The following is a 5,029-nucleotide window of genomic DNA, read 5'->3' on the forward strand; positions in this document are numbered from 1 at the left end:
AACCCCGCCCTGCCCCCAGATCACTCCCCTGCCAACCCAATCCACCTGAGAGCAGTGGTGGCAGAAGTGGTGGAAGAAGAGGGGGGTTCCCCCACCCAGCCTGTTCCCAGGCTCCCTGTAGCTTGTGCCATCCCTATGCACCCAGATCCAGTCCCCACCAGGCCCAGCAGCTGCCTGGAAGCTCCTTGTTCTCCCAACCTTTTCCTCTGCCTCCCCTTCAGTTGCAAGGCATGGTGAAGGCTGATCTGGGCAGCGTGGTCTGCAGAGATCATGAGCAAGCAGAAAAAGGGAACACTCCCCCCCTTACCCCCCCAGCACCTCTGTCAGTCTTAGGTGGATCAGGGAAGTAGGGCAGTGATCCATGGATGGAGAGGCTGATGGGGACAGAGGGGGCAATTGTGGTGATGGGAGCAATCTGGGGGTGGAAGGGGAGATTTGTGGGTTGGGAAGAATTTGGGGGGCAGACAGGGTAGCAGCTTGGCAGCTCCCCACAATCTGGTCAAACACCACCCAAATACGGGGGCTGTGTATAGAACCAAGATTATGCTATGGCCACATGATTGGCCAAATTAATCTCCACATGCCTTGGTTGCCTACATTTCACACTTCACTACCCTTCACTCATCCTGGCTGTTCGCACACGCTCACTCCAGTTGCTGATAGGTACAGTCCCCACTCCAGTTCCACCAGGTCTCCTCTTTCTTCTGATGCATGCATTCTAATTGCTTCACATGCAGAATGAGGAAGGAAAATGGAGTTAGTATAAAGAGGTGCAAACACCAGTCCAGTCTGGTCTAGCCATGCAGCAGCAGCTGGAAGTACTGTGCCAGCACTGAATGTACTCTAGCACCCTCCTATGGCATGGCCTTTTCTTGCTTGTTCCAGGACCTGGCAGATGGAGTGCAGCCATCCTTGGCCAGTGGATAAATCCTCCAAGTCATGAGAAAGGGCATAATGGGGAAGCCTCTCAGAATTCTTTGAGAAGAGAGAGCGCAATAGGTCCTGAGCCAGATCCAGCTTCCTTATTCTGCAAGGACACTGAAGAACCTAAGTGTCTAAAGCAGACCCAGATGTCCATGGGCACAGAGAGTGACTGGGGGCACAGAAAAGGCTACAATGAGGAAAGCAGATTTTGTGTAAACACTTTAGGAAAAGTCACAGATAAATCTAGGGTAAACACTTGTTGGGTCAGCCAAAAATCTGTGGAGGAAAGTTCAGGTGGCTCCTTGTGTCACTGACTGAGCCATGATTAGGCACAGCTCCTGCTGTGAGGTACCTCCAGGGCATTTAATTGGTATCCAGAGTGCTTGTGGCACAGCCTCCCCCTTGCTCTGTCTTCAGCATCTACAGTGAACCTCACAAGATAGAGATGAGGGTGAGTGGAGTGAATTTTTTCTTGGGAGCAGTGTGTAATATTACCTGTTGTGTTTTCTAAGGAGTTTACAAACAGAGGGTCCAGCAAAGGGATCAGGCCCTTGGTTAGCTCAAGTTTTAAGCTATCAGGACTAGAAAATTAGGAACCTCTCAAACAATGTAGTATACTAACACCATACTGACTTTTTCCAGCACTTTCAGTGGAGGCTTTCAAACTGTTTTAACTTATTTCATCTTTTTTCTTCCCAGTGCTGTGAAATTTAAATATTATCCCACTGGAGGAAACTGAAGGGCAGAGAGGCAGTGTGAGGCCTTGGAGCTTGATCCTGGTGTGTCATCCATGTCATTTTATAGAATCATAGAACACGTAGAAAATCGTTAGGGTTGGAAGAAACCTCAGGGGGTCATCTAGTCCTCAAAGCAGGACCAACCCCAATTATATTATACCAGACAAGGTTTTGTCTAGCTCGGTCTTAAAAACCTCCAAGGACGGAGATTCCACCACCTCTCTGAGTAACCTGTTCCAGTGCTTTACTACCCTCCTTGTGATAAGGTTTTTCCTAATATCTAATTTAAACTTCCCTTGCTGCAACTTGAGACGATTGCTCCTTGTTCTGTCACTTGCACCACTGAGAACAGTCTAGTTCATCCTCTTTGAAACCACCCTTTAGGTAGTTGATTAGGAGAGTCCACAACTTCCCTAGGCATTCTTTTCCTGCTGCTATTAAATCCCCTCTCAATCTTCTCTTCTTCAGATTAATTAAGACAAGTTCCCTCAGCCGCTTCTCATAAATCATGTTCCCCAGCTTCCTCACCATTTTTGTTGCCCTCTGCTAAACTCTCTTCAATTTGTCCACATCCTTGCTGTAGTGTGTGCTGGGGGGAGAAGGGGGAGTCCAAAACCAACCACAGTACTCCAGATGTGGCCTTACCAGTGCGGAAGAATCACTTCCCTCAATCTGCTGGCAATGCTCCTGCTAATGCAGCCCAGTATGCCATTAGCCTTCTTCACAACAGGGGCACACTGTTGTCTCATATTCATCTTATTGTCCACTGTAACCCCCAGCTCCATTTCTGCAGAGCTACTGCTTAGCCAGTCAGCCTCCAGCCTATACAAGAGATTGTTCTGCCCTAAGTGCAGAACTTCGCACTTGTTCTTTTTGAACTTCATGAGATTTTGTTTAGGTCCAATCCTCCAATCTGTCACGGTCTCTCTGAATCCTAGCCCTGTCCTCCAGTGTGTCTACTACTTGCCCCAGCTTGGTTTCATCTGCAAACTTGCATTCCATCTCTTCTTCCAGGTCATTGATGAAGGTATTGAACAAGACTCCCTCCAGAAGTGGTGCAGGCACCTACTCTGGACTCATTCAAGAAATGTTTGGATGCTTATCTTGCTGGGATCCTTTGACCCTAGCTGACTTCCTGCCCCTGTGGCAGGGGGCTGGACTTGATGATCTTCAAGGTCCCTTCCAGCCCTAGTGTCTATGAAAGCTATGAAACAAAACTGTCTCCTAGACTGACCTCTTGATACCAGCTGCCAACTATGCATCAAGCTACTGATTACTACTTTCTGAGCCCAATGGTCTAGCCAGTTTTCTATCCACCTAACAGTCCATTCATCCAAGCCATACTTCCTTACCTTGCTTGCAAGAATGTTGTGGGAGACCATATCAAAAGCCTTGCTAAATGGTTATCTAGTATATGGGGCCAAAACCTGGAGCACCACTGGTCTAGGTCAGTGGCCCACCCCTCTGGCCTGATGGGTCTAGGTTATACCACAGGCCAGGTCCCATGTAAGGTTGGCATGTGGGTCTGGTTCATGATTACAATCCCACGTGCTGGCCTGACCTTGTGTACCAGGCCAACCAGTACAACTGGATCTGGCTGCACATCAGCCCAGCCACATGAGCTGGTATGATTTAGCATGCAGGGCCATGTTATTGAGATCACATAGCTCCTCATGGGTCCAGAAATGTGGTAGCAAAGGAACAGCAATTAATGCTGCCACCACTCCTCCTCTGCCAAAATTCCAGACTCACGGGGAGCCCTGCAAGTCAGAAGACACAGTTCCACGGGCCAAATCTGGTCTGTAGGCCAGAGGGTAATGGACCTAGACCAGTGGTGTTTAACAAGTTGAGTGGATCAGCTGTCAATTAAGATGCATAAAAGGCAGAAGTTAAATATATTTGGAAAAAAACCTGGATGACACATTCACATTTAGCAATGCTAATGATTGGTTTTTCAGTTCCACCAGTATTAGGGGAAATAATAAATTACTGAAGATTATAAATTAATCTGTGTCAGAATGGGAGTGAATTCCCACAGGGGCCTGTAATGGGCCCAGTGTTATTCAAATGTTTTATTAATGATTTGGATGCTATTATAGAAAGCTTTTTGAACAAGTCTGCAGATGACACTAAACTGGGAAGGATGGGAATGCAATTCAGAAGAATCTCAACAGATTGGAAAGCTGTGTAGAAGAAGTTGTGTAGAATTGTTGTGCCTCAACACCTTTTGGAATCCAGTGCAAAGAATGTAAGCCATATTTGGAAGATTAGAGGTTGTATAATGAAAACTTGAGACTTGAAAAAGCCCTTGAGGACCATAGTGACCATGAAACTAATCATAAATCCTCAGGGCAGCATGGTAGCTAAAAGAGAACATGATCTTTGCTTGTTTTCCATTTTGGGGTATTTTAGGGGGAAAAGAGACTACCACTGTAACTCACAGAGCACTGAGGGTACTGCCTAATCAAAGTGGCCATCCAGAGTTCTACATAGGCCACAGGTCTGAATGTACTTTAACCAGGGCCTTTTCCTTAAGCCAGTGTAAAAGGCAGTGGAAGGCTTCAGCAGCTTTCCTAGTTAATGATGAAGAACAGAGGAAGTGCTTATACAGTAAAGCCATATTCCAAGAACCCTAGTGCAGGGGTAGGCAACCCCTGGTACAGGTGCCAGAGTGTGGCACGTGAAGGCATTTTGCTTGGCACGTGTGTCTCAGGGAGGGCAGTGGGGAAGAGGCCAGGGCTACACTGCCATAACAAGGGTTGGGCCCCTCATGGCTCCCTCACCATCTGCCCCTGGCATACCAACATCTTACAAGCCAAGATTGCAGGTGTTTTTGGTACCCTGCCCAAAAACATTGCCGACCCCTGCCCTAATTTGTTCCTTAACAAACATATCCCTTCCTCCAACAAATAGGTGAAATCAGCAACTTCAGCCTTTGCCTGGCTCTTCAGAAACAGGCTCTAGCGTGCTTTTCTCAAGTTCTCTGGGCCTGTTGCTATAGACATGCTGTTACACAGAGAGCTGTTAGCAAATTATGAAAATCTTTCTGCTTTTTATGTAGCAACAGTTTTGCTTGCTCAACAGGAAAAGAGTAAGGGGAAGAAGTGTAACTCATATGAAGAGCGAGAGCAAGTCAGATGACCCAGGAGCCAATAAAGGGCAGCTAGACTGGAGGGGTAGAGGAAGTTGCCAGACAGAATCTTGTAGGATGTCAGCCCAGTCTGTATCTTAAAGGATATGACTCATTTGGTGCCTAATGTCTTATGATGTGACCAGCAGTAGTCCATGCAGATGCCAAGATACTGCACAAGCCACGTGGGTTTTGTATCAAAAATACAACAGCAGGGTTAGAATAAACTGCCCCATGC

The 5,029-nt window shown here is 47.1% G+C and overlaps 1 protein-coding gene and 1 long non-coding RNA gene across 4 annotated transcripts in view; one reads left to right on the plus strand and one right to left on the minus strand.

Annotated features, from left to right (window-relative positions):
- PTAFR (platelet activating factor receptor) overlaps window positions 1-5,029 on the plus strand; it is a 40,875-nt gene that overhangs the window by 26,593 nt on the left and 9,253 nt on the right. Inside the window, exon 1 of one of the 3 annotated variants that reach the window (XM_019512105.1) lies at window positions 3,783-3,909. The exons of the other annotated variants lie outside the window; for them this stretch is intronic. The gene's annotated coding sequence lies outside the window, so the exon portion shown is untranslated. Of the gene's footprint in view, window positions 1-3,782; window positions 3,910-5,029 lie in introns of those variants that run through there. 3 annotated transcript variants of the gene reach the window in all.
- Window positions 1,604-5,029, minus strand: part of LOC109293956 — a 16,973-nt gene continuing 13,547 nt past the window's right edge. The window contains exon 3 of the long non-coding RNA XR_002096428.1: window positions 1,604-1,615. This is a non-coding gene — a long non-coding RNA (uncharacterized LOC109293956). The remainder of the gene's footprint in view (window positions 1,616-5,029) is intronic.

This window comes from Gavialis gangeticus, unplaced genomic scaffold (assembly GCF_001723915.1).
Source record: "Gavialis gangeticus isolate Ggan-Ray unplaced genomic scaffold, GavGan_comp1, whole genome shotgun sequence".
In the NCBI taxonomy this organism is placed as follows: domain Eukaryota; kingdom Metazoa; phylum Chordata; order Crocodylia; family Gavialidae; genus Gavialis; species Gavialis gangeticus.